Here is a 27,708-nt window from a genome sequence, read left to right as displayed (position 1 = left end):
GCGCTGCCTTCTCCCAAAGTCCCTTTAAGACAAGTCATTTCACACTGTGGCCATCTTTAAAACGCCACTTGGGCAGTATGCATGGGCATTCTGTCTGAATGTGGAAACATCAAATTCTCCAAAACTGTTTGCCAAGCTTATTATTACATTAAATATTTGAAATCTCCAATAAAATTAAAAAACAACTGTGTCATAATTTTTGTTTAGAAACATTCAAATCAATCAAAATCTGCATTTTTTCAGGTTTACCAAAGCTAATGCGCATGCGCACTTGAGAGAAACTAGATCATGACACCAACTTCATTTATGGCAGTGTTTACACATCATCATTCTGGATAATGATTCGTCAAATTTCGCTGGTCTTCAGAAACTTGATGATGAATCTCTTTCAGAAATGACAGCAACTCTTTGTTTACAATTTTGTGAGCTGCTTGAGTAGTTGCTGTCATGTGATGTGTGTTTGACAGGAAAGACTGTACATCGCGTTCGTTTCATACAGATTACAAAAGCAAAAAACTTTTGTTTTTATGGAGCAAGATCAGTCTTAAAAATAGTTCATTTTTTTAAACACAATTTGTAAAGTAAAAATCATAAATATTTGAATTCACAAATTGGGTTTGCATATTTTTGAACCGTGTTTTGAATTCACAAATTGGACTTAATTTTATTTTGTAAATTTTGAGGCTGATCTGGCTACATAGTATTCAACTATAGTTGGTTCCTTAAAAAGTACAGATTTCTTATGGCCGTGAAGCAAGTACTTGCTGAGATTCTAGTGCATTTGTTGACCACCATACTGTCATAAAAACACACGTCTCCGAGCTTCTCCCCCAGAGAAACGTCAGTCTATAGCGATTGATGATTGGCTCCTGTACTAAAAGGCAGAACTTTATTGGCCATAATGACACTTTTCCCCATTCAAAACTATACGAGTGACATGTCTTGTGTATTCTAGTCTTTGCTTCTCCCTTTTGACCATACAGTGAGTGTGTCATACAGCTTGTTTGTCAAGCCCACTCGCCTGTGTGGAATACACTCAGCTGCAGTCTTTTTTTTCCATCCAAAAATACAATAAAAATTATTTAACAACACTTGAAATAACTTGTCTATTTCATGCATTGTAAATAACTGTGCAGCAGCAAAACAATAAATATTTTAGTGTCATACATATTTTTAGGATTACTTTTTTGAATAAATCCTATTATCGCTTTTGATTAATACATTGTATATTTTTCTACTTACTAGATTTGGTAAATTGTATTTCTTTGTCTTTTTCAGATTGAAATTAGTAGATATTAAAGCTGAATTAATATTTAAATTTTTTTTTTCTTGGATTGAATAACATTTTAAGAATCTAAAAAAAACAAATACGTCAAGAGTTCTTCAAGGAACTATTAAGGTCAATAAAGATCCCGTGTTTCGTATTTCGTACTACTTTAGGAGCCTTGACCTTCTAGGGTCCTCTATGAACATATTGTTGTGCGGGAATAAAATCTATGTGAAGATTGTTTGTGTACATGCGTCAAACAACATGAAAGAATCTGTCACATAATTAAATATTCCAACAGAGTTTGTCTGTCTTTAGTTGCTGTCTCTTTTTTGTAGTTCAGTGGACTGAAGGGTGTTTGCTTTCAAAGGTTTGGTATTTGAAGACTGAATGTGTCATAGCACAATAGAAAAATAATTTAAAAAGGCAAAAAGAAAGTGGTGACAAGTCTTTCATCTTGCTCCTGCTTTCATCCCATCCACATTTAGTAGCTATTTCTGTAAACCGGCCCAGGCAAACAAGCACCTTCTTTTCAGCACATAGGCACATATTCAGCCACCATCTATAAATAGATAATAAGATATTTGTTAATAGCAGAATGATTACTATGTTTTTTACAGGTTACTTTTTGCTTCCGGGTGTCATATTGACCATGAAAGCATACATTAAAGACTTGGAGAGGATAGCATTGAGTGCAGTTAGATGAATGGATAAGAAGCATCATTATTAAAGATTATTTACGGCCTACAACAATAAAAAATTGGTTGAAATGAAGTCCACTTGTACTGCATCATGCCACAAATAATAGATCATCATTAGTAAGTGCTAAAAATACTATTTGTGCATTTGTGCCAGAACTATCAAGTCCCTTCCAGAAGCAATCTGACAGATGAAGACTATAAGTGAGTTGGGTTCAGAGCTTGACAGGTGCACTAGGGCCCGGGTGCACTGATAATTGCTCTCCAGATGAGAGTCAAACCTTCCTTTAGCATCATTAATCAACTGAATACATTACAATCAAACAGGCATAATTAAGAAGCTAAATTAATTAAAGCAGAAATGGATGCACGAATGCAAAATATTGCTTTTCCGCTTCCAGAGACCCCCCTTTTAAAACCATGCCACCATTAATGAAGAAATGAGAGTCGTTAAACTTCATGACTATATTTGCCTCTGACCTGGTTTTAATGAACATGTTTATGAGGCCGTCATGGTGCTTGAACGCTCGGCGGAGTGGCAGATATGGCTGAGACTATAATCCCATCCAGTCAAGTAAGGATATACAGAGCACTTTACTGAAATATTAAATCATGAGTCAGGTAGACGTTTTCACACTCTGATGCCTGAGTGCTTTTTTAAGGGGCCACACAAAAGGTTAGAAAACTTGGTGAGCTCAACCATCTTAGAAAAATGAAATCTTATCAACCATTTTAGACAGCATGCTAACTGAATCGAAACCACATAAGGGTCCAGTTTGCAATGATTTCATCCCCTCAAATGCCCACATGGAGTTTTTAGTAGACTGTGACCCCAGCTAACAAAAAAGATGCTAAGAATTGAGTTACTAAAATATTTCTGATTGAAATAAACTCAATTTCTGTTTAACGGAAAGTTTTTTCTTTTAACATATTTCCAAACATAATATTTTTAATAACTAATTTCTAATAACTGATTTTTTTTCTGTTTGCTATGATGACAGAGTTCATCAAGTGCCATCTGAAATTTTCTTCCAAAATGAGTATTTTTCTCAGCCTCCTACTGTATGTTTATGTTCAGTTATTTCACATTAAAGGTAATGCATATAACCTATTATATGTCATTATTCTGTATAACTGAACCTGAACTAAACTGAACGTTCGCGAAGCTGCTGTTGACCGCCTGGAGCTTCCAACATTTTTAAACATTTTTATTTTTATTAAACATTTTTGACTTTAAAATAGCTATTTTCTCACTTGGAAAGCTCCTAAAACTTGATTTTGTGGCATAATTGATGAGTATTTTTCTAATTTTGCAGATTCCTATCAACCATTAACAGTCCTTATCGGTTACCTGTGCAGCATATGTGAGTTGATGGTAAATATAAACTATGGCAGAAGCGCATTTATTTCGAACTGCAATCTTTTTTATTACTATTTGCATTTAAGAATTTTAAATATTAAATATTATCAGAACTTTTCAGAAAGAAAATAAGAATGAGAATGAAGCAGATTCCTAAAACAAACCCTTCCATATTTTAAAATATCAAGAGAAATATCATAAAATAAAAGTCATAAAATATCATCATGCATCATCATATATATATATATCTAAACATAATAATTTTAATAATAACTGATTTCTTTTATCTTTGATATGGTGAGAGTAAATATTTTTTTCTAGATATTTTTTAAGACACTTCTTTACAGCTTAAAGTGACATTTATAGGCTTAACTAGGTTAATCAGGTTAACTAGGCAGGTTAGGGTAATTAGGCAAGTTATTGTATAATGATGGTTTGTTCTGTAGACAGTCGTCAAAAATTGCTTAAAGGGGCTAATAATATTGAAAATGGTAAAACTGCTTTTATTCTAGCCTAAATTAAACAAAAAAGACTTTCTCCAGAAGAAAACATTATCAGACATACTGTGGAAATTTCCTGAATCTGTTAAACATCATTTGGGAAATATAAAAAAGAAAAAAAATTCAACTATACAAACATATACATACATTATGAGTCACTAAAAACCACAAAAATGTAATAATGGTTGATTTTTTGTGTGGTTAATGTGTGGTTTTTGGTTAATAAGGATTAAAAAACATATAGCACACACATACAGTGCAATGGGTAATTTAATTTTAACCTCAGTTCATGACCTCTTTAATATGTATTCTTGATAGGCAGCTCATTGCTTTTGGAACCAAGAAAACACTCACACCTATATATAATAAATTATTCAGTCAGTCCATCAAAAGTAACAAAAGGGATTGGCACTGTCAGAGAGCATCAGCCTTACTTCCTGTGACCGTAAATGGCCTGCATGCACTGTCCTCATCCTCCCCTTTGATGTCCATCAGATGGCAGTCATCAGGAGAAAAGGTTGCACCTCATATCCAGAAGCTGGTCCATATCAGGTTGTAATTGTTGTCCTAGACATGGACTGTCAGGTCTGTCAGAATGGTTCAGCTTCCTGCAGGAAACAGGAAAAAGACTTACAAGAGACTCATTCTTGGCTTCCTTTCAACTTAAATAGAAAAAGCTGAATTGATTACAGAGAAAGTTCACAGAAAATGTAAATTTCTTGCTGTTAATGTTAGATAGTTTGATAATGATTGTATTTCTGAAACAAAAAGCTTTGTGAGACAGTAAATCAAATACAGATCAAATTAATCATTCATCTACTTTATATGAATTCAACTTCATTGAGATTTGGCTAAACTTAAAAGATTAGTTCATCCATAAATAGACATTTGTTGTTAATTTACTCAACCTCAGAACTTTTTTCAGTTCATTTTGTTTCATAAGACTCATAAGACTAAGAATTGTTAATAACAGACAGACAGATTAACATTTTCTTTTCCCAGCATGTTTTTTGTCTGGCTCACAAAATTTCAGTAGTCATTGACTTCAAGCTAAAAATCATCTTTAATATTCTGCTAAAGAAAAATAGACATTAGGGTTAGTAAATAAACAGTGGTTTTCTTTTTACTTTTTTTTAGGGGTGAATTAATCTTTAAACAAATGAGATTCATGAAAAGGTAATTCTGACTGAATAGTGGTTTGAATGGCACATTGATGAAACAGTGACTATGTTTACATGGACACCAGTAATCAAACTTTTTGCCTTAATCTGACAATAAGACAATAATATGATTAAGGTGTTTACATGAGTTGCTTTTTGAATGTTCCTCTCATGATCCTGTTTTACATGTTATAGCACATAGATCGATTAACAACATTGCGTCACCACACTATCCACATTTCCTCTGGAGTTTCACTTTTAGTTTTTTTACTTTAACTGCAATTCAGCAGTTTCAATTCCATTCATGCCCCCATGATAAACTGAGGTATTGGATGCAAGCATGAAGTAAGGACAGTGAAGTAAGTGTCAAACAGTCGTGTGTGTATGCAATATCCTGTCGTAAAACTAGGTGAAAAGTCCTACATGACTGTAACAGTTGGATTGTAGTGTTTACATGTCTATACTGCAGTTCAATAATGCGACCAAAATTGTCATACTCCACATGTCTTAATTCGATTTGTGTTTAGTTCAATTGTGACTTTAGTCTGATTAAGATAATCAAAACTCACTGTTTACATAGTAGACTTTTAAGCCGCCTTTCTACTGGACATGGCATTCAGACAGGACTGTCGGAATACGTCCCCTTGTGGCAGTCGCACAGACTTTTCAGATTTATCGTGCACCATGGGAGAGTAGCTGTTCTCGCAGTATCTGAAATAACGAAAATGTGGAAACAGCATTAAAAATATATATTTTATTACTCATTTATGAATAGAATTGTATTTTTAACCTAAAATAACAAAAAAAAAAAAGTATTTCTCATCCCGTGCGCATGGACCTGCTTGAACAACAGTGGAATATATAATATCCAGTTGACCGGTCGCATAGCGTCGAGTTGCAGGAGTTCATATTTTAATGTATTCGCAGCTCAAATCGGATCCGAATTTTCCGCATACGGAGATGATCGGAAATCCACAGAGCTCCCGGACTACTTTCTATTGAAAATGAATGACTTCCGATCTGTCGCTTGTTGTTTGTTGCGTGCAGTGGAAAGGCGGCTTTAATCAGAGTATTGTGTTAATCATATTAAAACTGGATTATTAGTGTCTATATAAACATACTCATTGTTAGTAACTTGATTCTCAAACTTAAAGACAGATTCAAATTAATTTTTAAGAACAAACATAATGATTTAAAATCACAGTCCATTTACAAATGTCTTGACACATTTTATTCCAGTTTTGCTTAAAGATTACACACACCTTTTTGTCATTGGCTTTGCTTTTTGCAACATAAATTACACAGGTTTTTGTGAATGCTGCTTATGAGTTTTTTAATTCCTACATTGTCAGTAGATCATTTGCAAAACTTTCCACTTTCATCAGTTGCTGGACAGGATTGCATTTTCACACAGATTTTCATGTTCACTAAACCTGGCCCTGTATATCTATTGTCTAAGGTGGTTACATACAGCTTTATTATGTTATAATCTGCTATTTCAAGACTTTAAAATTATACGTGTTGACATCTGTCAGCCTTACATCATGAATAATTTCAATTCTCCTTCCCCTGACAATAAATGTGATTTAGCCAGACTCTGGACACTCCGAAAGGGACATTAAGGGGTAGGGAGACATGCAAAATACCAACCCGGCATATATCAGACTCTTGTATCTGATATGAATTTTAATAATCTTCTAATGTATGCAAAGACCACTAATGCTCCACTTTGAACTATCTCTCGAACTAAAAAACAAAACAACATACGTAGTTTTTCTAAATATGAAATCAGCCTAGGTATTTGGTATGCAGGTCATGTCCCGCATTTTGTTGGTTTTGTTATCTGAAGTTCTGAATCTGTTAATTAGTAGTTTCTCTATATCATGATTTAGTTTTTTTTCTCTTTTAATTAGTTATGAATTGCATTATGGAACATAAATCTTTTGCTGTTGAAAATGTTACTCTGCAGTTAAACAAAGTGATGTTTGACATTTTTAAAGTTTAAAAAACAAAATATTGTATAATAATAAATAGACAATGAGGTCTCTAAAATAACAAAAAAGTACTGATAGTTTATTACCAGGTTTTTGTTCCATAAACACAGACAATTTGTTACTTCAAACTATTAAAATATCAATAAAAGTAATGTTTTAAAACTTTTCAACATTAAAACTTTTAAAAACGTTAAAAAAAAGTTCATGGTCACAATCCAACTCAAATACATAAATAAATACTAAAACCATGAATCCCAATAAGGCAAAACTGTTAATTTATAGATTTTTTACAGTGCTTTGTGCAGTAGGTAACATTTAACTAATTTCAACTGGCATTAAGCTACATTTACAGCCACAGCCATTATAGACCACTTCAATGCGGTCATGTCATTGGCCCATGAACATTTCCTCTTTGTAATCAAACTATTTTATAAGTGTAACAAGAGGCAATTCAATCATATCTTAATGTTAAAACAGCTATCATAACATTACTTATCAATATGTCACTCTTTTTAGATTATCCAGATTATTAAACATCGCATCTATGTCCAGATCAAGAATTTTCCCATGATCCTCCATCATTATTGTAGTAGATAAATAATTCAACACCATTAACTGTGACTAAAACTGAACTTTATGGAGTTTAACCCCAGAAAAAATGCAAAGTCACTGTTCTGTAACCACCCATCTAATAAGCTTTTCTCCTCATTGGTCCTTTGTTGTCTCGCCTCTGGGCTACAATGTCTCCTTCTGCAATTTTATCTTCAATTATGCAGAGAATTTTGCATCTCGGGGTCATAATCATAATTATCTTTTACATATCTCATTAAATGGACCTCATTTTCCCCAGAACCAAGTCTCAGTTAGAGATTAGTCCTCTATTGACAATCCCTTATGATGAACCATGCATGAATAATTCACATATTCATTCAGTTCACAAAACTGAAAAGTTTTTTTTCTTTTCTCCATCAATATCATCAGTACAATAGCACAGACAAAGCGTAAAAAATCTGTCTATGATACAGTTAATTTAAATAATTTGTGTACTTAAGTTATCAGAGTATCTATTGAGTTTAAGTTAAATTACTGGATATATTAATTTGATTTCATAAATTATAAGGCAGCTGAATTTACTAAGGAAATCTAAATAAGTCAGCTTGCACTCCAATAAGACAATGTTGTCTTAGTGTAATGACCGTGTGTGCACAAAGATAAAGTTCCAATTATTTAAAGTGGTCAGGCAGGCAAGGTTCAGGGATAGATAGCATACAGATATTAAAAAAAGAGTAGTCAGTGTAACAGGCGGAAAGGTCGAGGTAGGTCGAGAACAAACATAAACAATAAACAAACAAATGGTCAAAACACAGGTAGGCAAGACAAAGAAAATGCTTGGTTATACACAGATATACAAGACTGAGCAAAGATTGTGCGTGAAAGTGGTGCTTATCCAGTGTGTGTTATCAGTGTAATTGAACTGCAGCAGGTGTGAGGTGTTGAGGATTATGAGATGTGTACTCTTGTTCAAGGGTAGATGTGATGTGAAGAGTGTCTGGTGGGCATTTTACTTGGTGACCATGACACTTTGGTTAAATTGTCACATTTTCAGTAAAAAACTTTACTTTAAAGGAATGTTATACACTGTAAACAAAATATCTGTAAATATCATGTTGTGTTCATACCAGACGCAGAAGAAGCGTCAAGCGCGAGTGTGACATCCTACTGCGCGAAATGCGCAAATGGCGCAAATCGCTCAAGTTCAAAAATCTGAACTTCAGCGGATATTGTGGGGGCGTGATTATGATGTAGCTCCAGTTGTTGGTAACCCGGGGGAAAATTCTCCTGCACACAATGACAACAGTTCATCAAACTGGGTTCGGCTCATTCAGAAGCACCGCTGTATGCTTCCATCATCCAGGTTAAGTTTCTGGAGGAGTTTATAAGCTCACAGAGCTGGGTGCACCTCTGAAAGGATGTAGTGGACTCAGACACAGCCCCAAATGTATTGATGCTGTTTTTTTTCAGCCTTTATAAAGCACATAAACAGAGTTATTTTCTCAATAAAATCCATGTTAGCCATTTAGCAACAAAGCTAAAGTCACCGGGCAGACAGAAGCTTTGCCAATCGCGTGAATCCATGTCTGTTCTGAAGTAAATTTGACGTGCGAATGAAGCGGATTTTGGCGCGCAAATGAAGCGGATTTTGATGCACGAATGGAGCGAGTGAACTCAAATGTTTACTCGAACTCGAAATTTATCTGCGTGTTACGCATCTGGTGTGAATGCATTCTCAATTTCCATATGTCAGCCTTTTTTCACATTTTTTTTCATAAATTTATTTGTGAGTTGCATTAGGGGATGTTGATCTCTGATCTATTGAGTTTAACTGTTTGATTTAAATGTTGCATTTAACCGTACCGCTTAACAAAGTGACATTTCTAGACATTTTAGTGAAAACATATTGCATAATAATTAATATAATGAAGTCTCTAAAATAACAGAAAAAAAAAACAATACAGACAATTTATAATTTATTAAAAATGTAAACAACAAAAAATCTGTTATTTTCACAGGTTCTGTATGTTCCATATTTAGACATTAATCTGTGATCAGTTGAAAATTTAACTGTGCAGTTCAACAGTCACATTTTATCAGATTTTTGTGGCTTGAAAAAAAAATATTGTATAATCATTAAAATATAGAAAATGAGGTTTCTAAAAAACAGAGAAGTACTGACAATTTATAACCAGGTTTCTGTTATGTACAATAGACATTTTATCACTTCGAACTAGTAAAAATGTTAACATGAATGTCACTTTTTCATACTTTAACATCAAACACTGTTGGAAGAAAGACCAAAGTCCCATAATGCAATTCAAATACATACATACATACAAAACCCCCCAGAAAACTCTTAATTTACAAATATTTTTACAGCGCTATGGGGTTGTGCAATAAGTAACATGTAACTAATTTTAACTGGCGTTAAGCTACATATACAGCTACAGCCGTACAGTTGGATTGTCTGTCCACTTTTCCGCCTTGCCCTTACGTGACAGATCTTGCTTTTTTCACATTGCCCTGCAATATTGTACCCAGCATGAAGCCATTTTCACAAGTGTGTTTTTCTCCCTGATATGTGAGTCTTTATTGCCTCTAATTAGTGGTGTATGGTAGAGTGTGTCCTCCAAAAGACACGCAAGACAACCCAAAGACAAACTACGCCTGGCATGTCATCCTGAAAGAGGCTACGGCCCACCATTGATATGGTGATCGTGGGTGAACAGTGTGATCACTAAGACCATCTGTCCTTTCTCTCAGAGGTCACCCAATCACAGTCACTGTAAGTGGTTGGCACTGGACACCAGTGTATAACGCAATCAGTGGCTAATCCTTTTGGGTATAGACTTAAAGCTGAAGTGGCTAATTTCTGTGCCAAGAGCATCACCAAAGAAAATGCATGAATTACAACTGATTTTATACTTTAAGGCATAATTTACCCAAAAAATGACACATACTTGATCCCAAGTGGTTCAAATGTTTCTTTTTTCTGTTAAACATAAAATAAGTTTTTTATATATAATAAAACTGGCTCCACAGTAGATAAAAACACTATGGAAGTCATTAATGGTTACTGGTTACAATAGATTTGAAGTAAAGAGTAAGGAAGTAGGACAGAATCTTATTATTTACTCCATTAAAATCAGCATAAATAGACTTTTCTTGAGGTATACACCAAAGTGAAATGACTGCTTAACCTAAAGGGATATCTAGATAGGAATTGCTTTTGTTCATACAGTGAAATAATGTATATTCGATAGTCTATCATCACCTAAGAAGAAAACAATTACTAATGTACAACAATTGGTTCAATTTAACAGTGAAAATGTAGTTATCTGTACAATTTACATACTGTGTGCTATTTTCTATTCAGTAACCCTGGTTGTTTAACCATGTTAGGATATATTATTTGTATGGGAACCATTTTGTCAAGCTAGTTCCTAGTTTCCAGCATGCTCTGGTTTTGAATCTAGGGCTGTGTCTATGTGCTTGTTAAGTGTGATGTCACGTGAAGCAGCTTCCGGGTCCAATCGATTGATCAAACTGTATGGGGAGACTCAAAAAATGGTTAAAAAAATAAACAATTACAAAGCACTGTAATACTTTTGAAATATTTCCATCCATGCCTTATATCCGATGGCCGGAAAGGGATTCATTTTTAATAAACTGTTAAAATATTGGTTTCTGTGAGGCAACAAGTCCAGAAACAGTTGTGTACACCATGATTTTAAATGTGTGATATGACTAAAACGTGGTCATAAAGTTGACCAACATTTTCTCAGTTCAAATGAGTAGCGGCTTGGACCCTGGAAACAGTATTCCATACGTCATGACTTAACAAGCGGACAGCTCTCGAGCAATAGATTATGTACGTTTATTCAGGCACTGGTAAAGGCAGAGATAAACTTGACATTGGGCTACTGAGTGCGACATGAGAACGTACTCTTTGTAGAAATTCATGAATAACAATATAACTGACATTTTTACATATGAATTTTATAAAGATTTTAAAATTAGAACATTGTAGATAAAAATTTAGATTGTTTCATAAACAAGCTGCATTTCAACCACTTATTAGTTAAATGCTTGCTAGATTGTTCTATACATGTCTAACCATGTTCATTCTTGGTTAAATATGGTTTCTTAAAAAAAAAAACTTGTTTGTTATTATGTTCGGCGATTTGGTCATTTATGCTTTATAATAGGCATGGGCCAGTATAAGATTCTGATGCTATGATAGCCTTGGATAAAATATCACCGTTTCACAGTATCATGGTATTTAGTGCTCTATATTTGCTCATTTTAAATATATTTCGGAGCAGTAAGCATGTCTGGCTAAATAATTCAAATAAATAATTGACTTCTGCTAATTTCATTCATTCATTCATTTTCTTGTCGGCTTAGCCCCTCTATTAATCCGGGGTCGCCACAGCGGAATGAACCGCCAACTCATCCAGCAAGTTTTTACGCAGCAGATGCCCTTCCAGCCGCAACCCATCTCTGGGAAACATCCACACACACACATTCACACACACACACACACTCATACACTACGGACAATTTAGCCTACCCAATTCAGTCTTTGGACTGTAGGGGAAACCGGAGCACCCGGAGGAAACCCACGCGAAGGCAGGGAGAACACACAAACTCCGCACAGAAACGCCAACTGAGCCGAGGTTCGAACAAGTGACCCAGCGACCATTTTGCTGTGAGGCGACAGCACTACCTACTGCGCCACTGCCTCGCCCTTAGCTAATTTATTAGTTTCAAAAACAGATTTCTATCAACTTGAAAAGGCATCTTTGGATATCTTTCTTTTCTTTGGATACAAGTAACCCACTACACTGTTCAGGTTCATAGCATGATTGTACATAGGAGCATAAGTGATTTCTTTTTCAAATGTTTGCTGAATCGTGGGCTGACAAGTAGCTTTTGATAGGGAGAGTCCTTTACTGCAGAAGATACTGCTGCCCAAATAAACTAAAGAAAATAGTCATAAAATGAATAAAATAATAATAATTAATAATAATAATGATAATAATATTAATAATAATAATAATAATAATAATAATAATAATAATAATAATAATATACCATAGGAACAGTATAAAAGAAAAAAACCTTGAGTTTTTTTAACTGCAATAAACCTTGTCCTAAACCGGTTATCATCTTATGCCTACTTCAAAACGTCTGATAAGGACATTTTTTTGAGCATCAATGCTGCCTGATTTACAAAGTGCATTCTGGACGTTTCAGGTAACTATTTTTCAAGTATTTTGCAACTGAAACAGTCCTTAAAATGGCTCACTCCCTGATCAGTGCTCTGACTACTGAACAAGGGAGCTGATTGAGATGCACCCTAGGCATAAATGTTACAATTAAGTATTATTTTGGGTGTTTTAGAACAAGATTAATATAAAGACATGACTACTGTTATTTTATGGTTGTTTCAAAAGGTTTTGCCTGCACACTGCAAAAAATATCATGACAAAAACCAAGACAAAAAATATTTGTATGTTGATTTAACCTATTTTAATAAGTTAATCAGGTTTCAACTAAATTTTTTAAGTTATAAAAACTTTAACTTCATATTTTAGGTCTGATTAATAAATTGAAACTTAACTTTAACTAAATTGAGCTTTAACTCTGAAAACTGGACTAACACAGCTGACACTGTTTCAATTTCAATTTACTACATCTTCCGTTAAGCTGCTTTGACACAATCTACATTGTAAAAGCGCTATAAAAATAAAAGTGAAATTAATTTTATTGAATGTAAGTTGAGATGACTCAAAAAGATAATTTGATTTAACAACAAAATTTAAGACAACAAGTAAAAAATGTAAATTACTTTTCTTTTTACAATGCTTTTTTAGTATTGTAAATTAACAACTGCTAAATACATAAGAGGATGGGTCTCTTAATCTGTTACATGTCATGAGAAGGTACACAAAATAAAAGTTTTTATACTTTGTACTATTAAATCAAACACACAGACTATCATCAAAATAATCTTACACCCACATCCTTCACATTCTTTTTCTACTCATTTCTGCGTAACGTGTTTGTTCATATTTGTATTTTTTTGTCGTAGTAAAAATGAGAAAATTTTGATTCTCCTTCGCAAGAATCCTTCCAGACCTTTTTCGTGAATGGACAGTGGTTATCATGTTTATACGTGATGAATATCTGTCTAACATATGTGGTCATTGAGATCACTGTGTGATCTGGAAACACACTATGGGATCAACGAGTGGCCAAGTTGTGTCCGTAAGATGTGTGTGTGCGTGTGTGTGTCTTGCAACAGGCTGTGAGAGTGTCACTGTCCCCTCAGTAATTCAGGCCTTCCAGCTGAGATCAGCTCTAATAAACCATCTGCCACGTCATCCTGCTGCATTCCCACTACGCCATCACAGTGCCTCAATACTTCACACACAAAAAAGGCCTCCTAAATGCAGTACACCAGCATGGTAAAACAGGTATCCCATTGGAGATTACATTAATGACAACATAAAAAATATTAGAACATAAACTCATGGAGGTGGATCGGTTCATAGAATGACACATACTCTCATTGAGGATTACAGTTATAAAACTGACACCCAGAATCTTCCATTAAAATATATGCAGTTAAATTTCATGTTCGGTAATTAATATTTAAACTTGTACCTTCAAATCTCAAGGACAAATGCAAAGCAAAAGTGAATACTGGCTGTCTGAACTAATAACCTTATCAAGCCCCGCGTGTGCATTCTGTGCAATTTTAACATTTTGTATTTAAGACAGCATTACATATTTTGGTGTAATTTCACACTAAGTTCAAAACTTATATGACTACATTAAGGGGATCAAATATTTCTGTACTTTACAGCAATATGATTAAATTTTAAAGGTCATTAGTTTATGTATTTATTGTACCACAACATTAGGTACTGCCTTGATTCTCCATGGCATAGATTCAACATGGCGCTGGAAACGTGTTGCACATTCAAGATGTAAATCTCTTTTTCTCTTATGATTGCGATCGAGTGACTGCTGAGGCTATTTGAGTTTAGTGAATTCCCTATCATGTTCAGAAAACCAGTTTGAGCTGATTTGAGCTTGCTGACATGGAGTGTTTTCCTGCTAGAAGATGGGTTCACAGGGTTCATAAAAGGATGGACATGGTCAGCAACAGGAGTCAGGAAGACTGCAGTATTTAAACGATGATCATTTGGTACTAAGGAGTTCAAATTGTGGCAAAAATGTTCCACACACCATTAAATTACACTTTAAAAGTGCTAGGTTGTAAGCATCCAAATTTGAGTCAAATATGGACCAACCCATGTTGGGTAAAAATTTTTACATAAAATTTAAGTTACATTGCATCTGCATTCCAACTAATTCTCACTGGATTATAAGTAGACTGTTAGGTTGGGGATAGTGTAAGTGTAAGTTGGCATGTACTTGCAAAGTTTCTTATAGTCAGTTAAATGTCTGTTGAAGAAGCAATATCAACAGATATTAAGCAGACAGTCTACTAATACTTAAATGGACCATCAAAATAAAGTGTTACAAATTTAAATTGCATTTCTTTACATTAAATGTTGGGTTGGTCCATATTTGACCCAGCAAAGGGTTGTAACAAGCAGCATTTCTTTAAATTGTACTCACCATCAACCTAGACTATAGAAATCAAGATAATTCTATACTTTCAGGCACTTAAAAAAACTATTTGGACAACTAATTGGTAACTCTTAATGTTAACTAAAAGTTTTGTCCATCCAAATCATGTTAAGCATCAACTAAAAAAAATAATAAATGCTGCTAGGCTATGAGTTGGTTCAACATAAATTTATCAAATAGTTTAATTAAAAAAAGGTTTTAAATCAATAAAATATATTAAGATATTTTACCCAAATAAAACATTTAATGCCTTTTTTTGTTTTGTTTTTTAGGATGTCCATTTCTCAAATTTGATCTGTGCAAATTGTAGCCTTGTTCTTGTTCTCAGTGGACAGAAATGGCATAGGTTTGGTCGTCTGCTGCTGTAGCAAATCTGTTTCAAGGTTCAACACATTATTCACTTAAAAATACTATTCTGCTCTTTCATTGATTTCACTGGTAAAGAGGGGTCATTGCCTATTAATCAGCTAACCAGTCTGGCCATTCTTCTTTAACGGCTGGCATCAATAAAGCATTTTCGCCAAGAGAAGTGACACTAACTGACTATTTTCTCTTAGTGCTGCAAACAAGGGAGATGGTTGTTTGTGGGGGTAAAAAAAATCACACTAGATAGTGGTGTTACTGTTATACTCAGACCAGCCATGACCACATCCTCATACCTAAATGCATTGAGTTGCTGGCATGTTATGGTGGGATATTCATATAAACTAGCAGTTGAACTTGTGTACCAATAAATAGGCCTAATTACGAGTGTAGAATAACATTCTTCAATGCTCAATACTGTAATTTTACATACTGTACATTACTAAATGCCCTGATATAATTAGGTTTTTCCATCCCAAAAGCCCAGAGTTCTCCGATTGTTCTGATAATGATCAGAGTTTTGTTTCCAAGGCCTTTAAAGCAATTGAAAACAAACAGTTAATAATGACAAATTTGGAAACACTACAGTTGACCGAAGTGCCATCTTTGTATATAGATGGTATTATGTTAATATTTCAAACGGCATCCGGCTTTAGTAGAAGTTGTAACGAGACTCGGATTGATGCGTTTTATGCAAGTCTCCAGCAGTGTTCTCTGTTAGACAGAATAAATCTCTTTTGTGGGAGACTGAGCTTTGTAACTGTGTAGTTCTTACCCATGTACAAGGACACACATTATAAACTAAAGCTAATTACAAAGCATCATATGGCCTCTTTAAAGTTAATAAAATAAAATTAAAAAAGTCTAAGCCACATTGCCAACTGTTATCCTTAATAGCAGTTTCAATAGACATGTTTAATATATTAAGATTGTTAGATTATATTAGTCTTAATTTACCTGCAAATGTCATCTATATTTGTTAAACCTACCATGCGTAGGAATTTAATTGAGTTCATAATAACATACTGTATATTAAGGTGCTTAACATTGCTAATAAAGTCTGACATAATGTTCCAATTTGATTTATTCTAGTTTTCTAATATTAATGGACTTTGTTTGTTATTTTAATAATGATGCTAAAAAACTGAACATGGAGAATAATTTAAAAACTAATATATATTGTAGAACATTTGTAGCCTAGACAACATATAACATGTACATCACCTTTTGTATTCTAATACATTAAGCTTCATTTCATGTGGGGAAGAAAAACTCATCCTGTTGGAGTTATGGAAATGATTGCGTCAAGCAATAATAAAACACAAGTGTAATTATGTTCAGTTGTTCTCTGAGAAGGTTTGCAATAGTTTTAGGCTATTAAACTTTAATGGATTCATTTGCATCTTTGTCAACAGTGGCAAAAATAATTAAATATTTCACAATGTTTCATTTGGCTTTTAAATGAATGTCGTGGAATAACATAACATTTTTCAGCTTAAAATAAAACTTAATAAGGCAACATATCAGGACAGAAATCAATTAATCTCAGAACCAATATAAAATCACAAGCCACTTTATTAGCTATACCTTACCAGTACTTTGAACTGCCTTAATCTTTCATGGCATAGATTCAACAAGGTACTGGAAATATTCCTCAGAGATTTTGGTCCATATTGACATGATAGCCTCATGCAGTAGTTGCAGATTTGTCAGTTGCACATCTATGATGCAAATCTCTCATTCCACCACATTCCAAAGGTACTTTATTAGATTGAGCTCTGGTGACTGTGGAGGCCATTCAAGTACAGTGAACTCATTGTCATGTTCAAGAAACCAATGTGAGATGATTCACACTTAATGACATGGTGTTTTATCCTACTGGAAGTAGCCGTCAGAAGATGAGTACACTGTAGTCAAAAAGGGATGGACAGCAACAATGCTCAGGTAGGCTATGGTGTTGACACAATGCTCAATTGGTATTAATGGGGCCCAAAGTGTGCCAAGAAAACATCCCCCTCCCCATTACACCACCAACACCAGCCTGAACTGTTGATACGAGGCAGGATGGATCCATGCTTTCATGTCGTTAACGTCAAATTTTGACCCTACCATCTGAATGTTGCAACAGAAATCGAGACTGATCAGACCATGGCAACATTTTTCCAACCTTCAATTATCAAATTTTGGTGAGCCTGTGCGAATTGTAGCCTCAGTTTCCTGTTCTTAGCTGACAGGAGTGGCATCCGGTGTGGTCTTCTGCTGCTGTAGCCCATCTGCCTCAAGGTTCAATCTGTTGTCCATTCAGAGAGGCTCTTCCGCAAACCTCAGTTGTAGCGAGTGGTTTTTTGAGTTACTGTTGCCTTTCTATCAGCTCCAACCAGTCTGGCCATTCTCCTCTGACATCAACAAGGCATTTGCTCCCAAAGCCACACTGGATATTTTCTCTTTTTCTGACCATTCTCTGTAAACCCTAGAGATGGTTGAGCGTGAAAATCCCAGTAGATCAGCAGTTTCTGGAATACTCAGACCACCCTGTCTGGCACCAACAATCATGCCACGTTTAAAGTCACATAAATAACCTTTCTTCCCCATTCTGATGCTTGGTTTCTTACTTTAGCAGATGGTCTTGAACATGTCTACATGCCTAAATGCAATAAGTTGCTCCAATGTGACTGACTGATTAGAAATGAATAAAGTGGCCAGTGAGTGTATTTCTCTGTTAAAGGGACAGTTTGACCCCAAACTACTTATTTAAAAGAAGCTGAATCAATGTGTGAATAATGACACTGAACTTGAGCTTCATTCTTCTGTTGAACACAAAAGAAGATATTTTGAAGAATGTTGGGGAAAAAATTGATCAATGTCAATGGCTAATGGCTTTCAACATTGTTCAAAATGTATTTTTGTTTGTTTAATTCAGTTTAGAACCACTTGAGTATGATTATATAGTGATTACATTATATTTTTTGTGTGAGCTATGCCCTAACGTCTTGCCAGGTTTGTTGTGTTAGTTTTGCTAAATACGCTCCAGCACACAGGATTGTGACTCTTATATTTTCCACACTGAATTCAATTGGCAGGCTTTGTGTAACCGACAGGTGTCACAAAAGCACTGAACCATCTCTAGCCTCTCTAAAGGTATTGCTCCTACCTTTCAACACAATTTAGAAATACAAAGTTCAAAGCAGGCGACAGAACAGCGGTGCACGTCTGAAAATCCACCATGTTATAGCAATATATGTTGAATTTTCACATCAGAATTGCAGAAAAATAAATCCCAAAATTATAACAGCAACTTTTCATAAACATAATAACTTCCAGAAGTTAGTAGAGCACATTTCATACCAATTTACCTTACATTTATTCCTTCATATGGTTTCAGGGCAAAGAATGAGAAGCCCGTTGTTTTTGCATGATGCAAAATAGGAACAACAAGAAATGAGAAAATTACAATTCACATCAGAGTCTGAGTGTGTAACATTTGCATTCATCTCCTGATGGAATAAATTGAGGGGATATTTCAAGTTATTATATGGCAGCGTGCTGGCAACGTTTATGAAGAAGAGATGTGATAAATCTTATTATTGAGTGCATTTACTTAAATAGGAAAGGAAATAGTCTTAAAGTACTCTGTGGCTTGTTGTCATACATTTTATTTGTCAGTAAGTTGATTGTTGAAATTGAATTTCTGAATGGGGATGTAAATTTAAAATATTGACTACAAAAAAAAAAAAAAGAGCATTTTAACAGCTAACACCCCTGAAAAAGTGGGCCACAATACGGAGTGATGTTGTCACAAAAGCAAGTTTTCTGAAAGGTGCAAGTTTGAAACAAGTCTGGACAATATATTTAGTATCCCTCAAAAACTTCACCATGATACAAAACACCTACACTGAAAAAAGCGATTAGTTGCTTTACTTCAATAAAGTGAGTAAACATGTTGCATTAAAAGCTCAATTTGCTTAAAAATATTGAGTAAACCTGATACGTTACGTTGACTGAAATTGTATAATTATGCAGATAGTTTATTTACTTACTTTTAAGGCAAACTAACTTAAAAATCAACTAATCACTAATCAGTATACCTTGAACGTATACTTAAAACATGAAAGCATGATCATAATAATATGATAACCTTATGGTGAAAATAGATATTGCAATACTAATAATCTGATATAAAATATTTTTAGTGCCGGACAAAAATGAATCATAATTAATCTGACAAAAACAAAAGTTTGTTTTGACATAACATGTGTGTGCTGTGTGTGTAAATTTATTAAGTATATATATATACAAACATGAATGCAAACATTTGAGAAAACGTAATATTTATATTTAGATCCAAAATACACACTACCTGACAAAAGACTAGTAGTCAATTCCAGTTGTAAGAGCAAAAAAATAATAACTTCTTGATCATATGGAAAACTGGCAGAAGGTAGGTTTTCCAAGCATCCTCTCAATCATCACAAATACTGCAGAAGACCTATTGAAACCTGCATGGACCCAAGATTCTCATAGAAATCAGTCAGGCTTGGTGAAGGAAAAATCATGATTTAGGGTTACATTCAAGAAGGGGTGCCTGCGAGAGATCTGCAGAGTGTATGGTAACATCAACAGCCTGTGAAATCAAGACATTTGTGCTGCCCATTACATTTCAAACCATGGGAGAGGGCAAATTCTTCAGCAGGATAGCGCTCCTTCTCACACTTCAGCCTCCACATCAAAGTTCTTGAAAGCAAAGTAAGTCAGGGTGCTCCAGGATTGGCCAGCCCAGTCACCAGACATGAACATTCTTGAGCATGTCTAGGGTAAGATGAAGGAAAAGGCATTGAAGATGAATCCAAAGTATCTTGATGATCTCAGGGAGTTCTGCAAGAGCGCTTTCTTTGTCATTCCAGATGACTTTATTTAGTCATTTGAGTCATTGTAGTGATGTATGGATGTAGTCCTTCAGGCTCATGGGAGTCATACACAATATTCATTCTTATTCCACTGCAGCATGACTTTATATTCTATACTTCTATACTAAACTAAAAATTAAGGCATGATCATAATTCATTATGGTAAAATAAGCATAATTTTTAGGCCTTTGCCTTTTACTTCTGATAGCAAATGATTAACTAGAAGTCAAGTTATTATTTATTGTTCCTAAAACTTGGATAGGCAACAAGACCTTTGTCAGGTAGTATATATGTAAATTACACTATTTATTTTTAAATCTATGTGTGTTAATGACATATACATTGCGAATATAAATAAAGCACACAAATATATTATTTCAAAACAAACTTTTATTTTTGATGTGATTAATCTTTGCCGAGCTATTAACATGTAATTGTCCTTCCTGTGTGAAAACAGGCTTTTAGTTGACAGAAATTTAATCTATCACATAAGCAGTACACGTGTTTCACACAATGTTTTGTTTCACATAAAAAAAAAAAACACATTCATGCATACAAAAAAAAACGGATGTGTTGCTATCCTGCCGTGACACCCTACTTAGCAGGGTAATGATGGAGTCTGTGGGAAAACTGACATGTTAAAATTGAATAAAAATCATCTCTTACCTGCTGTTAGACACAAGAATGCCTGTATCACAGATGCTCCGTGTATTATTGCTTATAAAGCCGTCACAATAAATGACACGCCGTCAGCAGATTTCTGAAATTACAAGAGAGGACAGTCATCAATCATTCAAAGAGTTGGCTGATTTCTCCTGGGCATTTCCTGCACAGTAAAGGAAAATGCTCACCCTAAGAAGAAGAATTTTAACAAAAGCTATATTAGCACCCACACCAGAGAACCTTGTTTTGTTTATTATAAGTGCATGCTGTAATTTGGTCATTTTCTGCTTTAAATGCTCACATTTTTAAAACATGATGAATTCTAATTGACAATGTATTTATCAAATATCACCTGGAAAAAGGTGATTCTAATGAATTAATCATTGGCATTTTACTCTTTATCATTATGGTATTTGATCTCTGCTTTTTTATATTAAGAGAGTTTTGAGAACTTTATCATCACAGTTATCTTTGGTGTTAAGCAAGCATTTAATATTTCATGAAATATTCAAAAGTAATTATTTTTATGCAATTCAATTTTTTTTTCACATAACAATAATATTAAATTTCACAATTTAAAATTATTTACAGATAATATACCACGAAATGCAAAACTGATCAAACAAATTTAGTTGATGACATAAATTTCTATTTAGAAATGTTGTGTTAGCTACCTAAATTTCAAAATCCATGCAGAATTAATCTGCATCGGTCATACAAACAAGTCAGTTTCCTGAAAATTCCCAGTTTACAAGCTGTAATTAAATGTTAAACAAAAATCTTTACTTGTTGGAATTTAAAAATTACAGTAAATCTGAAATTGCATAATGAAGGTTCATTAGGAAACATTACAGAAATTATCCCATAATGTTAGTTTTTTGCGTGCAAAAATTAGGCCTGCACAATAAAAACATCTTTATCGTGATAATAATATGCATTATCGATATCCTTAAGAGGTGTAATGAATGTAATTTATTTTATGTGCCACCTCCCAAGTATGGTTATAATGGTATTGGCTAGACCATCACCGGCCTGAAGGTAAATCAAGGGTACATTCAAGCTCAATCCAGTGTTTTGCTACATTTTACGAGTCGAAAAACATGCTTCTTGGAAACGTTGTGCAAACGTTGTATAAAAGCTGTATAAAACATAAGAAATCTAAAAAAAAAAATACACATATTTGTTTTGGGTGATATTGAGGTCACTATAACATGCTATGATTTTATAGTATGCACTAAAATTGTATATGTTAAGTATAATAAAAATAAAAAAACTAACACAACTATACCTGTAGTACTGCGAGAACCACTGACAGTTCACATGACATGAGGGTAGGGGGAATCTTAATTCTTATGAAAACTTTGATATTTCCCATGCTGTGGTGGAGGGGAAAACCAAATTTTTGTGAGAACTTTGATATTTCCAGTGTTGAATGGGACAAGAGGTTTCAGCGATTGCCCTTTCTTTACAATCCTGGCCCCCACATTACTGTGGATGAATGTGTGATTTCATTTTCGTAGTTGCTGTTCTTTTAGACAATACATGCCCAGCAAACCATGTTTGTTTTTCTTGATGTCAAATTGACAACATACATAATTATGTTCCAGTCCTCATATCTTATAAATAACAAAAATATATACCAATAAATGTACAAAACTTATAAAACAACAAATATATATACTTTTTAGGTGAAAAAAAGTGAGTTTTCATGCTGATTAGTAAATTTATCTAGTAATGCAATAGGTAATCTGTATGTATAAGGACCAGGTAGTGGGGGGTTGGGAGTGGGAAGTGGGGAGTGGTAGGTGTATTTCAGAGAGTTGTTAAGTAGTCAACAAAGACATGAATTACCTGGCACTAAAAAACATATTCTGGAGGTTTTAAATTGCTGGGGTCAAATTGACCCCAGAGGACAAAAGATGTTAGCAGATTTTAGGGTAACAGGAGGGTTAAAAAAAACACGATTTGGGGTTACATTCCGTATGGGGGTGTAAAAGAGACCTGCAGAGTGGATGACAACATCAACAGCCTGAGGTATCAAGACATTTGTGCAGGCTATTAAATTACAAACCACAGGAAAGAGTAAATTCTTCAGCAGGATAGTGCTGCTCCTCACAGTTCAGCCTCCACATCAAAGTTCTTGAAAGCAAAGTGAGTCAGGGTGCTCTAGGATTGGCCAGCCCAGTCACCAGACATGAACATTTTTCAACAATGTTCTTCAGCAGGATAAAAACAAATTCTTCAGCAGGATAGTGCTGTTTTTAGTTTATTAGTTAGATACTTTATTTTTTTTGTTAAATAAGAGTAGCGTAGAGGCCTTTTCCTTTCATATAAGCCACTTCTGATACCAAATGATCAACTAGAAGTTATTATTTGTTGTTCCTAAAATTTGGATAGGCAACAAGACTTTTGTCAGACAATGCATATAACAATGTCTTAGTGGTTTTTGGATATTTAAATGGTACCTATCGCAAATTTCAGTCTTTCCCCTGGCTCCTTTTAAACTCAACAGTTGACCTGTCAGCCATCTTTTCTCTGTGTTTATTTGTATCTCCAGGCACGCTGAGAGCGATGAGAGAGAGATGGATGGTGTTGTCCACTTGAGCGTCTATTTCACAGGCGGCTCCCGCAGGACCTCGTACTTATGGCCTCTTCACTGTCACTTAATTCATTACCGCAGAGGAAGGCAGGCCGATGGGGACTCCATTAGACTAATTTTAGAGAAGAGGAAAGATGGCGTGTGAGCTGAATGAATCCCTTTCATTAGCACTGAGTGATGGCTCATCACTGATGACTGGCATGAGGCCGATGACAGAAACATGAGGGCCAAACACGCCACTCGTCACTTCAGACGGAGTAAAGGGAAATACATCGGATGAACCGGTCACTTTAAGAAGAGACCTGCACTGTTCGCTCAGGTACATGACAAACTGGCCTTTTCAAAATGAAGCCAGACACCAACACTGCCTGCCCTGCTGCCTTATTATACCACAGAAAGATCCCAAAGGAAAAGTGATCATGGGTTTAAATAGTGCCATGTAGAAGAACTAGTGTAGAATAAAAAACTGGGAAGATTTGTAAAGTTGTTAGTTAGTAGGTAGTTTGATTAGCCAAAATCTAATGAACAGGAGAGATACTAGTCCTAATGATCTTGTTTAAAACATTTCATATTGTATACTTGTGTTTTTATTAATTTATTCATTATTTTATATATTAACTATAAAGTAACTATTCAAATTATAAAAATATCAGTATAAATAGTATTCAATTCAACATTTTTTAAAGTTAATTGTTAGTAATAATATATATTAATATTATTTTGATCTTTTCAATTTTTAAACTGGTAAATACAATTGTAATAATTTGTGTGCCCTCAGAAATGTATCTTTTAAATTCATATTTTCAGTAGGAAGCTATACAATGTTATATTTGTGCATATTTATTAGATTAGTAAGTACTGAAGACAAATCTGGAGCTTATCTAACAAAATCACTTATGATTACAGTCCAAAACATTCAAGAAAAATACTAAATCTAAATTGGAAAAGAGGAAAAATCAAGAGAAGTAAAAATATTGAACATTTTGGTTGAAATTTTGTTGGTTGTAATTATTTTTTATTTTTGCAATAATTTGCTTAATTTGATTGTTTTATCTTTCAATTTCTAAATATTTTTGGCCACTAAAATACTATTTTAATAAATATATCCGTTTAATAAATCTATTTTGATTAAATGCACCATGTATATATTACCCATATTTACAGAGAAATTGATAAAAAATATAAATTTTCAAAATGGGCTGCACCTAATAATGCTGAGCACTGTATATGCAGTATATGTGGTTATGTTAACAATAGTAAAAAATAAATAACATAAAGCAGTTTTAAACTTAATAAGTTATCAAAATGATCAGAATTAGTTACCAAAGTTACCAAAACTATCCTAATTAATGAGAGCTTTGAAGAAGGTATTTAAAACGGTATACAAAAACTTTTAAAGAAATACTTTTCATTCATTCATTTTCCTTCGGCTTAGTCTCTTATTTGTCAGGAGTCACCAAAACAAAATGAACCGCCAACTATTCCAGCATATGTTTACGCAGTGGATACAGCAGCAACCCAGTACTGGGAAACTCACATACACTCTCACATTTACACACATGCACTCATACACTATATGGCCGATTTTGTTTACTCAATTCACCCACTGTATAGCACATGACTTTGAACTCGGAGGGAAGCCAGAGCACCCTCACATAAGGAAACATAAACAAACAAGGAGAGAACTTGTAAACTCCACACAGAAATACCAACTAGTCCAGCCAAGACTCGAACCAGCGACCTTCTTGCTGTGAGGCAACAGTGCTAACTACTGAGCCACCGTGAAGACCAACAGGGAATACTTTTATTTTTATTAATTATTACTGATTATTAATAGGGCATCACAGTGGCGCAGTGGGTAGCACAATCGCTGATTCGTGCCTCAGCTGTGTCAGTTGCCACTTCTGTCTGGAGTTTGCATGTTCTCCCCATGTTGGCATGGGTATCCTCTGGGTGCTCTGGTTTCCCCCACAAGTCCAAAGTCATATGTGAATTGGGTAGGCTAAATTGTCCATAGATTATTTTTGTGTATGAGAGTGTATGGGTGTTTCCCAGTGATGGGTTTCATCCGCTGCGTAAAACATATGCTAAGTTGGTGGTTCATTCCGCTGTGGTGACCCCTGATTAATAAAGGAACTAAGCTGAAAAGTAAATAAATGAATGAATAAATAAATGATTATTATTAATAAACAATGACTATTATTGTTTTAAATCTTTCAAATGAAAGAAGCTAGCATTTAACAACTTTAACACATTAAAAATATTTAACACTAAATTCAAATATCCCTAAACAACTATTTTAAGATTTTTGAGTTCTCTCTTATGTTTTTTTATAAGAAATTAAACAAATAAATAAAAAAAAACATCTGAAAACATTTTTGGTCTAATCATATGCCTATAAAATACTGCATGCAATATATATTAGTCTAGTCCATCTATGATACATTCAATAACCAGTGATGTTGATATCAATAATATTGCAACAACAAAAAAAAAAGCCAGGTTACATAAATTCATGAGGTTCTGTTTGCACCACACCAGAGGAGGAGAAGAAAGCGCAGGCTTAATTGTTCCAAATCAGTTCAGCCAAATATGACTGAATATGCGAGATTTGAAAACAATAACTTCAGAGAATGTGAAACTTTTATGAAAACTTTTTAATCACTTTTCTCATTTCTGAAATCTCATATAAGACTACTTCTGTGTTTGTGAAAAAAAAAACACGAGAGCAACACGAGGGAGAGAAAATATGACAGGACTGCACAAAAATGTAACTAAATAAATGTATGCGAACTTCATTAAATATTTAATGTAAATTACTGACCAAATTAGTTCACGTTTAAAAATAAATCATCCATTTGAACTGTTGGTTGATTGGTTTGTGTTTAGGAAAGATGTTTATTTAAGCATGTTTTCAAATGGGAATGTTTCCATCACATTTTTAAAATACAAACTAGCAAGTAACAAAGGCAACAAATAGCTATAAAAAAAAAGTTCACAAATCAATTATTCATTGCTAATACCAAAGAAATCTTGTTAATATTCACTACTGCTGCTGTTTTTCCTCCAAATTTCTGTCACTTCCAAGACGATGATGGCTTTATAAGCTGTATTTTGTTCATTAAAGATATACAATGACAGAAAATAAATGATTGGCAAATATTTCTAAGTGACTATGAACATATTTTGCCATATTCCCATATACTGTGGTGTGCGTTTTACAGAATAGGTATAGTTAGCATAACTGATTGTCCAACATAAAAAAATATTGAATTTCATAATTTAATTAAGATGGCTGCAAAACAGTAACTACTTCTGTGTTTTGTGGAAGAAGAAATAACATAAGAACAACATGAGGGAGAAAAATTATGACAGGACTGCACAAAAATGCAACTAAATTACTATAAATGTTAAATGTATGCGTCTTTAAAACTTTATTGAGAAATATTTGATGTAAGTTAAGCAATGTTGTTCACGTTGGTTGATTGGTTTGTGTTTAGGAGAGATAAAAACGAAGCAAATTTTTAAATGGGAATGTTTCCCTAACATTTTTGAAGTACAAATTAAGTGGCAAAGGCAACAAATATAAAAATAGCATGCAAATTAATTAACCATTGCTAATACCAAAGGAACGTTGCTAATACTCACTTCTGCTGCTGTTATTCCTCCAAAATGCTGTCACTTCCTGGACGATGATGGCACAAGGAGCTGTATTTTGTTCATTAAAAATGACAGAAAATTAATGATTAGATATTATTTAAGCGAATATGAACATAATTTGCCATATTCTCATATACTGTGGTGTACGTTTTACAGTATAGCTATAGTCAGCATAAATGATTGTCCAACACAGAAAAATGATAATGAATTTCATAATTCAATTGACTACAAACAGCAAATTCGACTGAAGTCATTTTAAACTCTTCCCGTGAAAAAGCTGTGGTCTTCCGCCCTCTTGTGTTCCAGAATAAAAACTC

General features: G+C 34.1%; 1 long non-coding RNA gene across 3 annotated transcripts; it reads right to left on the bottom strand.

The window, feature by feature from the left end:
* LOC137490454 (uncharacterized) lies at positions 1–27,706 on the bottom strand. 3 transcript variants are annotated; one of them, XR_012388081.1, is made up of 5 exons: positions 27,625–27,706; positions 27,380–27,439; positions 21,136–21,229; positions 4,260–4,433; positions 1–1,829 (listed from the first exon to the last, which is right to left on the bottom strand). It is a non-coding gene; the product is annotated as an uncharacterized lncRNA (long non-coding RNA). The 3 variants fall into 3 exon arrangements; XR_012388082.1 differs by having other exon boundaries at positions 27,539–27,672; XR_012388083.1 differs by having other exon boundaries at positions 27,546–27,664.
* Between the last annotated feature and the right edge of the window lie 2 nt (positions 27,707–27,708).

The sequence above is a fragment of the Danio rerio genome, chromosome 12, assembly GCF_049306965.1.
Source record: "Danio rerio strain Tuebingen ecotype United States chromosome 12, GRCz12tu, whole genome shotgun sequence".
Lineage (NCBI taxonomy): Eukaryota > Metazoa > Chordata > Actinopteri > Cypriniformes > Danionidae > Danio > Danio rerio.
This window is presented reverse-complemented; position numbering and strand designations above follow the sequence as displayed.